A 12,926-nucleotide genomic window follows, 5' to 3' on the forward strand; every position below is an offset into this window, starting at 1 on the left:
TATACGCTCGGGGGCTCGGCCAGCATCATAGCTTAATCAACACTAAGCTAGGGAGCTCGGCCTTCATTTCAACTACTCCCGGAGGCTCGGAACCAAAGACAAAGGACCAAGAATACAAGAAACTCAAGACTACAACGACGACGACACATCAAGACTCTTCATCCGACTTCTTTTCTAAAGAGAAGAACTCGGAGAAAGCACGGGGCTGCGGGATACATAGCCCTAGAATTTTTTGAAGACAAGAATCTGGACCCTCCAACTTTTGCAAGCAAAAGCAAGAGGCTCGGGGGCTACACTCAGTGAGTGCAATTTTTACGAAAAATTGCACCCACCCAAAAAGAACCCGGACATAAGCTCGGATGCTACATGCCGCGAAACTACTCGGATGATGGTTTAATCCAAGACTAAAGGGCCGCTTCGGAAAGATGCCGCAAAACTACTCGGATGATGACATAATCCAAGTCTCGGGGACCACTTCAGAACACAAATTTTCAAACAACATAAAGATTCAAGACCCTCCAACTTTTTGTTCCAAATAGCAAGAGGCTCGGGGGCTACACTCAGTGAGTGCACTTTTTCTTCGAAAAAGCACACGTCACCAAAAGACTTCCTCAACGCAGACCACTTCAAGACATTACGACAAAAAGAACCCGGAACGAGCCATATTCGAGTTTTTTTTATAAAACTTCAACGAACAAACAGAGCAACTTCAAGACAAGATCCTCCAGCTACTTGTTCCAAATAGCAAGAGGCTCAGGGGCTACAACCAGATGGACATACTTTTTCTTCAAAAAAGCACTCACCACTCGAAGGTCCCAAGAAGCGCTACAAGGTTTCACTCCAGAACGCACTCGGACGACGTTTGTTACTACTCATCAAGACCTAAAAAAGCAAAACGAGACTTTCAGAGCTCAACCATGAAGTGCTCGGGGGCTTGTCGATACGGGACCCATAGGATACCCCACAAAGGAAAGAGAAGATCTAGTCTAACTAGGATTCTTCCCTTGTAATCCTAGTAGTAGTACTATTCAGTAATCCTACTAGTAACTCTCATTATAAACCGACTAGGACTCTGACCTCCTGACTATATAAAGGAGGGCAGGGCTCCTGGATGGGAGGACGACAATTGTACAACACAACATATCACAATCAATCCAACGCAAAGGCTAACGCCGACTGGACGTAAGGTTATTACTCGATCTACGATCGAGGGCCTGAACCAGGATAAATCGACTGTCTCTTGCGTTAACCATCGAGTTCAGCATACGCCGAAGCCCGAACATACTGCCCCGGGTACCCCCGTGGCAGGCTATCGGTGGTAAAACATCGACACCATGATGCCAAGGATGGTATAATGGTGCACTCCGATTGGTATCACGCTTCAAAGGTCCATCTTTTATAAATTAGCATCATTTGGTAGACATTGTCTCCTATATTTCCTATCTAAGCATATGTGCAAGCCACAATCCAAACTCATAGCACATATGTAGCGGGATCAATTGCTACCATATGGAGTTCATGAAACTTGTCCATATCCTTTTACACATGGTAAATATGGTTGGGCAAGCAACATGGATTCAATTAAATTTCAATTCATATCTTTGTGAAAGGGTTGTCATCAATTACCAAAAAGGGGGAGATTGAAAGCTCTAGTTTGGTTTTGGTGAATTGATGAAACCCTAAGTGCTAACCTAGTTTATCAAGTGATCATGAGATAGGTAGCATATTCCAAGTGGTGAAGCAAATGAAGATCATGACATGAAGATGGCGATGCCATGGTGATGATCAAGTGCTTGGAATTGAAAAGAAGAAAGAGAAAAACAAAAGGCTCAAGGCAAAGGTATAAGTTGTAGGAGCTATTTTGTTTTGGTGATCAAGACACTTAGAGAGTGTGATCACATTTAGGTTTGATAGTCGTACTATTAAGAGGAGTGAAACTCGTATTGGAATGCGGTTATCAAAGTGCCACTAGATGCTCTAACTCATTGCATATGCATTTAGGATCTAGTGGAGTGCTATCACCCTTGAAAATATTTGTGAAAATATGCTAACACATGTGCACAAGGTGATACACTTGGTGGTTAGCACATTTGAGGAAGGGTGAAGAAGATAGAAGTGAAAAGGAGTTAGTCACGCTGGTCACGAGGCGACCAGATGCTAGTCTTGGAAGGACCGGCGCGTCCGGTCAAACGTGATAGCGTAGATGCTAGCTTCGGTCAAATTGATCGGACGCTGGGTCTCGGACTGACCGGATGCTGAAAGGCTGCATCCGGTCCCAGCTAACATGGCAGCACAGTGGTTAGGGTAACTGACCGGCCGCTAGTAGGGTCCGGTCAAGCATGATCGGACGTGTCCGATCGAAGAAATTCATTTCTAGAACCTTATTGGAAACGACTGGAGGCTGAGCGTTTGGTTAGTTTGTGCGCTGTGTCCGGTTAGCAGATGACCGTTGAAATCTAACGAACAGTATTTGAAGCAGGGGACACGTGGCGTGTATCATGTGACCGGACGCTGAGGGCCAGCGTCCGGTTGATCGGACCAGAGCGTCCGGTCACCCCGCGTTGTGCCCAATGAAGGGGTACAACGGCTCTATTTCATGGGGGCTTCTATTTAAGCCCTATGACTGGCTCAAGCTCACTCTCTTGGCCATTTGTATTGACATAGCAACCTTGTGAGCTTAGCCAAAGCCCTCCCACTCATCTCCATCATTGATTCATCATCTTTGTGAGATTGGGAGAGAATCCAAGTGCATTGCTTGAGTGTTTGCATCTAGAGGCACTTGGTATTCATGTTTTGCTGTAGGATTCGCTTGTTACTCTTGGTGGTTGCCGCCACCTAGATGGCTTGGAGCAGCAAGGATCGTCGAGCGGAGGGTGGTGATTGTCTCTGGCTCCGATCGTGGTGATTGTGAGGGGTTCTTGACCTTTCCCCAGCGGAGAGCCAAAAGGTACTTTAGTGAATTGCTCGTAGCTTGTGTGATCCTCATCTTGTGTTGGTTGTGTGGCACCCTATTGAGGGTTTGGCGTGTGATGCCAATTAGTGCGTGAACCTCCAAGTGAGTGAATCGTCACAACGAGGAGTAGCTTGCCGGCAAGCAAGTGAACCTCGATAAAAAATTATTGTGTTCATCCTTTGATTCCGAGGTGATTGGTCTTCATTGGTATTCACTCTTATTATTGATTGGTTCCTTCATCTACATGACGGTATAACTTTCTTGATCACTCTCTTTACATTACCACAAACTAGGTGTCAAGCTCTTTAGTGTAGCTAGTTGTGAGAGCTTGCTTGCTTGGTTGGCGTGGCTTTTTAGTTAGTCTTTGAGAGCACACTAACATAGGATAGTGTCATAGCTATTGTGTGAATAGATACTATCTAAACTAGAAGTGTGGTAGGTGGCTTGCATTTTGAGTAGGCTAGCGCAACTCTTGCTTTGCCTCATAATTGTCTAACCATTTTGTTAAGTGTTGTTGTAGAAATTTTTATTAGGGTATTCACCCCCCTTAGCCATTAGGACCTTTCACCTCCTTTGTCATAGCTCCTCGCCATGCTCCTGTGCACAAGTGAGGGCCTCCGCACGAGGGTCCGGAGGGGTGTGGGTCTATAGAGACTCCGCTACCACCGACGGCTGTCCTAGAGCGTCCGCCATAGCGCACTCATGGGACAGAGGGTGACTAGGTGCCACGATGTTGCCGATGCTAGAGCCGTCGCCATCAACCTCATCATCCATGAGGTTATGGAAAGAGGCGGGAGTGTAGCCCGCCATCCCCACAAATTCGGATGTGAGAGGGGGCAGCGTCAGCATCTTTCGGAGCCCCCGTGCATACGCGTCCATGGAGGACGTGAGGCCATAGGGGAACCAGTTGCATGGCGGTTGCGGCGGGGACAACGGGGCCCCTCTGAAGAATCGGTAGAAGATAGTAAATAGCGAGTAAAGAATAATATGTATGTTACTCATAGTGGGGTTTGAGCCCAGCGTAGGCTTAGAGTGAAGCACAGGCGCCTCGTTGTTGAGGTCACTGGGTGTCCCAGAGCTGACGGAGGGCGCTCCTCCTCCGACCAGCGCCGGGACAAGTGCCTCCTCACATAGGCGAAGCAAGCCAAGCTAGTCAGTGACAAAGTCTAGGCTTCCGAAGAGGAAGGTCTGGGATGGCTCAAAGATAGGAGGAACCCATATCCCAACAGGTGGGAGCGCAGGAAACTCCAGTGAGCCAAAGCGAGTCGTATCGCTTGAGCCTGCCATGCCGAAGATGGTGAAAAGGTGGGCCACCCGATGACCAAAAGCGTGAACGTACGATGTCCTCCCCATGGGCGACACCAACTGTCGGTGTGAAAAGTGACCAACTAGTAAATATTTGTCGTTTTGCTGTATGTTGAGATCGGATGTGGCCTAGCACTCAATGACATTGGATTTATACCGGTTCAGGCAATGTGCCCTACGTCCAGTTTGAGTCGATCGGTGACTTTATTCCAAAGCCTAGGTGCTCGAAGTTTGCTATGGGGTTACAAACGAGTGGAAGTAAGATGGGGGTGCTAGAGGTTCGGTCGGACTCTAGTCCGAAGGGCCAAGAGTGACGGGAGCTCCTACGTGCGCTAAGTATTCGAACGTGTGCTCTGTGTAGCTTTAGAATGTCTAAAGCTAGCAGAGAGTGAACTGGAATGATCTGTCTGTTGTTCGTTGTTCGATCGTCTATTTTCTTTGGGAGAGGGCGCATCCCCTTTTATAGATGAAGGGGACGGCCTTACAAGTGAGAGAGAGTGTGTGTGCTACCTAGTCTTGTTGCACACGCCGTCAGGTACAAGACGGTTTATCGTCACCCACAATACTGTTGATGCCCAGATGCATGTGGTTGGTTCCATCGTGTTCTTCTGGTATGGCAAATGTCGGCACCTACCATACTGTAGGACAAATGTCGACGCCCACAACACTATTCGTTTGTTCTGACATGTCTGGAAGGTTATAAAGTACCCTTTTGACATGACCTGACAGTACTATCCTGCAGGTGTGTAGGGTACGGTCCTTGGTATTGCGGTTTAACTTGAGCGTCGTGTCTTACTTGCTCTGCCTGATTTCTTGGGTTCTCACCGAGCGGGCGTCCCCGTTCGGCCGTTCCCAGTCGGCTCCGACCACGCCGGTCAAAGAAGAGCTGTAAACAGAGGTTCGGTGTATTCCCGGTCGGAGACGCGGGTCGGAGTCGGAAGTGAGCGTCGCCCTCCTTGGCCAGGCCTTCCGGTTGGAGAGGCGGGTCGGAGTCGGAGGCCTTCCGGTCGGAGACTGGATCACTCTTCCGGCCTGTCGTTAGGTATCTGGGCCGGCCCAGGAGTTGCGCGTCATCCGCAACGTCGTTTGCTGGGCCAAGCTTTTTGCTGGAAAGCAGGCCCATTAGGGACCCCCGGGTTTATGAACCCGCACCTCCTATCTTTTACCAAATTGTAATAGGTGGTTAGATTGACTTAAGTTACAGAGATATGATGCCAAAAATTTAGAGATCTGAAACCAATGGTAACAGGAAAATGCTCAAAGGAAATTTGACTCACCTACTCCGGTTCTCTCAGCTAAGTTCTTTCTTCTTTTTCTTTAAACAATTCTGTACCAAAAAAATGGAATCCGTTAATCATTGTGTTTCCATATTAGCAATTGGAAGAATGGTTTTGAATTTGATTGGGTTGTACAAAGAAAAGAAAAAGAAGCATGCATGAACCCAAGCATGAGATGGTTTCCATGTTGGAAAAAAAAACAAAAAAAACAAATAAAGTTCAGATTCAGATATTTATCCACTCATGACTACTGTACAGCTCCAGTCAGCCTCTGATTGGCCTGGAACACAAAAATCTTTATTTCTTGGCAGGTTGATAATTCAAGTAGCAATAGAATTTTGGACAAAGACACAATAAAGCACACCATTCAAACTAAGCTACTGAAGAGGCTAACCCACAGTCCAACTTCTGAAACCAGTTTTCCAATAATACTAACTCCAATTCTATTGATTCTTCATCATAAAATCATTACGTCAAACCCTATCTATCCATACTAGTTCTATATATAATGTTTCGAGCTCATTTGAATTGAGGTGTTATGGTGGGGAAGACTTATGCAAGGCGCAACAACAGAAGGGCCTGAACCGGACCAGGGAGAGGTGGAACGTGGTCACCATCGGTGCGCAGACCTGCAGCTTTAGGACAGCCATGGTGCACACGTGGTTGTGGCGAACGGGGACCAAGTCACGTGCCGTGGTCTCGCCCGCGACGCCAAGCTCAAGATCGGCGAAGAAGTCTTCCCAGTGGACTGCTTCTCCATCCCACTAGAGTGCTATGACATGGTCCTAGGGATCACCTGGCTAAGGACCCTAGGGCCGATCCTGTGGGACTTTGAGGGTCTTTGCATGGCATTCGTCCTCCGTAGCCACCGCGTCCTGTGGACGGGCATTGGCTCACCAAGAGCGGGCCGCGCCGAGCAGCTACTCTCCGGCCACATCTTCACCGACAAGGGGGCGGAGCCAGTCCTCCTGGACCATCTCCTCGACACCTACGCCAACGTGTTCATGGAGCCCACAGGGCTCCCACCCACGCGCCCCTATGATCATCGGATACACTTGAAGCCCGGCACCGAACCCGTCGCCGTCTGCCCCTACAGATATCCCTACCTCCAGAAGGATGAGTTGGAGAGGCAGTGTGCGGCAATGCTCTAGCAGGGGGTCATGCGGGATAGCACTTCCCCCTTCTCTGCACTGGTACTGCTTGTCAAGAAGCAGGACGGGACTTGGCGCTTTTGTGTCGACTACAGGTCACTCAACGCCATGATGGTGAAAGACAAGTTCCCGATCTCGGTCATCGAAGAGCTTCTGGATGAGCTCCATGGTGCCAAATTCTTCACCAAGTTGGACCTCCGTTTAGGTTATCACTAGGTCCGCGTCGACCCCGCTGATGTGGAAAAGACGACATTCCGAACACACCACGGCCACTTCGAGTTCTTGGTCATGCCTTTTGGCTTGTCCAACATGCCTTCGACGTTCCAGGCGCTCATGGACCTCATCCTCAAGCTGTTCCTACGATGTAGCGTCCTCATCTTTTTCGACGACATCCTCGTCTATAGTTCCACGTGGACCGAGCACCTGTAGCATCTTCGCGCCGTCCTGGACGTCCTCCGCGAGCACCGGCTGCATCTCAAGCGGTCCAAATGCTCTTTCGCTACCTCGTCGGTCCACTACCTTGGCCATGTCATCACGACTGAGGGGGTGGCCATGGACATGACCAAGGTGGCGGCTGTACAGTCGTGGCCGCAGCCGCGTTCGGCGTGCGGCCTTCATGGTTTCCTCGGGCTAGCCGACTACTACCGCCGGTTCATCAAAGACTACGGCACCATCGCCGCCCCATTAACGCAGCTCTTGCAGAAAGAGGGGTTTCAGTGGTTAGACACCGCTGACACGACATTTACGGCCCTCAAGGCCGCGCTGTGTGCGGCGCCAGTGCTCCATCTCCCGGACTTCAATGCCACGTTCGTCGTCGACTACGACGCGTCCGGCTCTGGCTTCGGAGCCGTCCTTCATCAAGACGGGAATCCCATCGCATTCTTCAGTCGGCCCTTTGCGGCTCAGCACCTCAAAGCAGCTGCGTACGAGCGCGAGCTCATCGGTCTCGTCCAAGCGGTCCGCCATTGGCGCCCTTATCTTTGGGGGCGTGCTTTCGTCGTCCGGACTGATCACTACGCCCTCAAGTTCATGCTCGACCAGTGGCTTTCGACAATTCCACAACATCACTGGGTGAGCAAATTGTTCGGGTATGATTTCAGGATTGAGTACCGCCCCGGCAAGGCGAACGTGGTGGCCGATGCGCTGTCCCACCGCAACGGCGACACCCTACTCTTGGCGGGTCTCTGTGACACTGATGCGGCGTCCCTCACGGTGCTCTCGACTCAGATGTTCTAGCTCTTCGATGACCTCCGCCAGGAGCTGGACACCGACGCCACGTTGCGTGCACACCGCGACGCCGTGGCCGCCGGTGCGCACAGGGCCTCCTGGACCGTCCACAAGGGGCTCATACTCCATGACGGATGTGTCTTCGTGCCTACATCGTCCCCGCTCCTGGACGACATCCTCCAGCTCGCCCACACAGGAGCCCACTAGGGCATCCAAAAGACTCTACGGTGGCTCCGTACCGAGTTCTACGTCGAGCATGATCTGCGCGTCGTCGGCGACTTCGTGTGTTCCTGCTCCACGTGCCAGCGGAACAAAACAGAGATGTTGCACCCCGCGGGACTGCTGCAACCCTTACCGGTGCCCTCGTGAGTCTGGGCAGATATCTCCCTCGACTTCATTGAGGCGCTTCCCAAGGTCCACGGTAAAAGTGTTCTCCTAACCGTGGTTGACAGGTTTTCAAAGTATGCGCACTTCATTCCCTTGGGCCACCCCTACACGGCGTCATCAGTGGCGCGAGCTTTCTTCCAGGACATCGTGCGCCTCCATGGATTTCCCGAGTCCATCGTCAGCGATCGTGACCCGGTGTTCATGGGGCATGTGTGGCACGATCTTTTTCGCCACGCCGGCATCCAGCTTTGGATGAGCACTGCGTTCCACCCACAGAAGGATGGGCAGTCCGAAGCGGTGAACAAGGCCATAACCATGTACTTGAGATGTCTCACTGGTGACCACCCTCGCGACTGGCTGGACTGGCTGCTGTGGGCAGAATTCTGTTACAACACCGCATATCACACGACGCTTCAGACTACTCCGTTTCAGGTGGTCTACAGCCGTCCTCCGCCCGACCTGCTACCGTATGTTCCAGGGGAGGCGCGCACGGAGGCCGTCGACACCATGTTGTTCAACCGGGATGAGTTCTTGGACGAGGTACGCGCTCGCCTCCTCCAGGCATAGGAGTACGCTCGACGCTTCTACGACGCCAAGCACCGTGCCCTGGAGTTTGCTGTCGGGGACTGGGTACTGCTCCGCATGCTTCATCGACACACGCAGTCCCTAGCCCCTGGCGGTCGCGGCAAGTTGGGGCCCAAGTATGCTGGCCCTTTCCAGGTGATTGCGTGGGTGGGCGAGGTGGCCTACCGGCTTCGTCTTTCGGAGGGCGCCCGGATTCACGACGTCTTCCATGTCGGGGTGTTAAAGCCATTCCGTGGTACACCGCCGACGTTAGAGCCTATGCTTCCTCCACTTCGCCACGACCGGCCTCTCCAGCGACCGGAACGCATATTGCGCTCTAACTTCGTCGTGGCGTCTGGCACGTCCTCGTCGAGTGGTCTGGCATGCCTGCGTCCGAGGCAACGTGGGAGCCGGTTCCTGCATTCCGGGAAGCCCACCCTTCCTTCCAGCTCGCGGACGAGCTGTTTTCCGAGGGAGGGAGAGATGTTATGGTGGGGAAGACTTATGCAAGGCGCAACAACAGAAGGGCCTGAACCGGACCAGTGAGAGGTGGAACGTGGTCACCATCGGCTATCGTATTCAGGCTCATCTAGAGTCCTAGCAGATTTGGGTTAGAGTCTTAGAAGATTTGGTCCAGATTCATAGCAGGAGTCTGTTAGCGTCAAGAGTCGAGTTGGTTAACGTCCAGAGTCAAGTATCAGGGTCGAGTTGCAAGGACTATAAGAGTCCAACTTCATTAAGGAAACAATTAGCCTGGGATTGTGACTACAAGTCACCCTTGGGCGCCCGGCGTCTCCCTGTTCATCGTCATCTCTTGCCACCGCAATCACGGCTCCTGCCCGCCGAACCCTTGCACGCTCTCATGCTCCTCGATCTCCTCCGTACTTCCTTCGAAGTAAAGCCCATCGCCATACCATGAGGGCTGCTTTAAATTGACCAATTTCCAATATGTAATTGTTCTGGGTGTCTTTCTTACCCACAAAAAGGGTCTTGTGTCTGGCACCAGGCTGATATGTATCTATGTGAGCCTGCCTAACAGCAAAGGAAAAGGATTCAGGAGAAGGCAATAGAACGTGTGTACGTATTTGCTGAAAATTTGAATATTATACTTTCCGAACATAGCAGAGAAGTGATATTTCAGCACAAGTCCTAGAATGCAGCAAGAATATCTAAGCAATAGTGGCATGTAAGTTAACACCTTAAAACTTGTTAGTGCCTTTTCTGTAAATTTGCCAAATACTAAGACCAGTCATAATGAAGTAAACAGTGTTTACAGGTTACAATTTTCAGTACTGTGGTAGTGCTATAGAAAATTCAAATGAGTGATAACAAAACATAACTCTAACTAACTGTCTCATCATCACATATCCTGATCCCATTTGCACTGCCTATCGAAATGCCACCAAGGTGGGGAGGATGAAGAGCAGAAGGGCTAGGAACATTCAGTGCAAAGCACACAGAACTGCAGGCGCTGATCCAGTAAAGGACATGGGTGTTGGAAGCGTTGAAGAAGTTAGCCAATAAGCTTTGAAAGGGGTCGAAAAATTAGCAGGCATAATACATGTACACAAATGTAATTAGATCAGATCCTAATACAAATAACCAATTAGCTTAATTTAGGGTTGGGTTCTTGGTTTCGCACAGCAGGAAGGGGTTGGCACACCTGGTGGGCGGAGTCCCGAGGCTGAGCGGGCCCTAGGGTTCCGGCTGAGGCCCGAGGCTTCGCGTCCGGCGGCCGGCCACGGTCCATCGTCGGTGCGCTGGCTGGGGCAGGGGCAGGGCGCGCGCGGGCGTCGGCGCAATAGGGCGGGCGCGGGCAGCGGCGTTGGCGCAGGGGGAGGCCTTCGAGTGGCGAGGTGGAGGAGGACGCCCGACGGCAGCTGCGTTGCGGCGACAGACTCGAGGGTGGGTGGGGGTGTGGGCGGCGGAGGGTTTTTTTTTATTGGTACAACTTTGCCAGTTTTCAGAAAGGGGACATATCATGTGCAAACCAGGGAACCTGTGGAAACTTGGAAACTTCTAATTAGATTCACTCGATGCTGATCCAATGGATGGGGTGAGTGGTGGGACAATTTTGCGCCTAAACCCTCCCACCTGCCGGCCTTTTTTTGGAAAACCCCCTAGCGATCCGCATGCACGGATTGCTTGGGTTGAATGGTAGTTGGTTCATCAGGGGCCTTCCACTGGTTGTGCATCTCTGGTCCTTCGGTCAAGATGAAAAACATAGAAACTAAGAGAGGAGATACAGATGGAACTTTGACTTTCTTACTATAGTAATGAATACATACTGTTGGCATTTGGATTGCATCAATCTTACTGTTGAGAGATCTGACAGCTCTAACAATCTCCTGCACAAAGAGGCAATGATCAGCCAGGGTCCAAACAGTGGCTCTGCATTGTCTTTTTCAGCAACCCAAGTGACATGGTTTCAGAATGCAAAACGGGATACGAGTGCCATGGTTTCAGAATGCAAAATAGAATGCAAGATTGACCATATAATTTGAGCCATCTCCAAATTTGAGCTAGCTTGTATGTTTATGTGAAACCGAACTGACATCTATTGAGATGACAGGGAAACTTACCGACTAGCAAGTTGGTAAGATAGTTATTTGTGCGCACATGCCAACCATCAGAAGAACCCAAAAGACAAATGGAATTAATGGATTCATATCGAAATTAGAGGTGAATCATAGCATAAGAAACCCAAGGGCTACCTCGATGTCTTTTCTAAAAATTCTGATGATGTCACTCTGCTGTTGCTTTAAATCTGTTTCTATTTGTTTCGGCAAGATTGAAAGGGTTGAGGATATCTCATCCAGTTTGTTGGAGTGGGAGTTCAGAACAGTCAGCTGATCAGAGATGAAATGTGTAGCACATTGACACACTAACGCGAGCCCACTGTGGCGCCGCCGGATCGTGCCGGCGGGCACTCCGGGCGCGGCGGCTGCGGCAGTGTCGTCCACACCTCAGCTCGGCAGAGCGGGCACGTCCCGTGCTCCTTGAGCCAGCCGTCGACGCCGCACTCCGCGTAGAAGAAGTGGCCCCACGCTGAGACCACCCACACGAACTCGCCCCCCGCCTTGCTGTTGCTGCTGGCGAACTCCGACAGGCAGAGCGCGCACCACGGGGCCTCCTCCTCGTCCGCCGCAGATGCGCTCCCGCCGCTCTTCCCGGCCGCCCGCCGCGCCTGCTCGTACGTCACCAGCCACCTGCAGGCCAGAGGAGGGCAAGGGGCGGCGGCGCCCTCAGCAGGCCGGCAGCGGAGGTTTCTGGTGGCGGAGGGCAAGGGGCAGCGTGGGGCGACGGAGGATGCGAATCGCCAGGGCCGGCGGAAACGATCTGGCGGCGCGCAAAATCGCCAGGGGCGGCAGCCTCCACGGTCCCCGAATCGACAGGGAGTTTTTCGAAAAAAATCTGGGAGGTGGGAGGGCTTAAGCACCTCTCGCCCCATCCATTAGATTGGCATCCTACGTCCCTGATCATTAGTTTCTAAGTTTCTACGGGTCGCTTGGTTTGCACCTGATATGTTGCCTTTCAGAAATATCGTTACTGCTGCTTCAATTCGGCGCGTGTTGTCGCAGGACCTCTAAAGAAATTTTAAGTTGAAATCTGATCGTAAAAAGGGCACATCCACTTTAGCACGAAACAAAGCGGTGATGAAATGTTCCGAAGAAACTGCTTGGTGACATAATTCAATAATGCTATTGTACGATGGAATTTTGGCACGTTGTAAACATTATAGAGCCTATTTTTTCTTTTTTAGGAAAATAATATAGCCTATTTATTAGCATAAGTCAAATGAGGTCTATAAAATAATTTGACAATGACTACGAAACGGCCTATATAAATATTTGGACCTCAAATATTGCTAAAAAAACTAATAACCATAAATTAGCACAAAGGATAATTAACGACAATATTGGGCTTATGCAATGGCCCATATCAAAATGGTACATGTGTGCTCGGTCTTCCAGGTACATGATGAAGTTTTGGATAAGATAATTAGTGTATTGCTAATTGAGCCCAGGTAATTGTATCAAGTATGTGCACGTTTCAGGGCTG

General features: G+C 50.8%; 1 long non-coding RNA gene across 1 annotated transcript in view; it reads right to left on the reverse strand.

The window, feature by feature from the left end:
- LOC136524875 (uncharacterized) overlaps nucleotides 1-12,194 on the reverse strand; it is a 47,040-nt gene extending 34,846 nt beyond the window's left edge. Inside the window, exons 1-4 of the long non-coding RNA XR_010776227.1 lie at nucleotides 11,579-12,194; nucleotides 11,153-11,212; nucleotides 10,528-11,067; nucleotides 5,536-5,585 (exon numbers count right to left, since the gene is read on the reverse strand). This is a non-coding gene — a long non-coding RNA (uncharacterized lncRNA). The remainder of the gene's footprint in view (nucleotides 1-5,535; nucleotides 5,586-10,527; nucleotides 11,068-11,152; nucleotides 11,213-11,578) is intronic.
- Nucleotides 12,195-12,926: the final 732 nt, after the last annotated feature.

Source organism: Miscanthus floridulus, chromosome 18 (genome assembly GCF_019320115.1).
Source record: "Miscanthus floridulus cultivar M001 chromosome 18, ASM1932011v1, whole genome shotgun sequence".
In the NCBI taxonomy this organism is placed as follows: Eukaryota; Viridiplantae; Streptophyta; class Magnoliopsida; order Poales; family Poaceae; genus Miscanthus; species Miscanthus floridulus.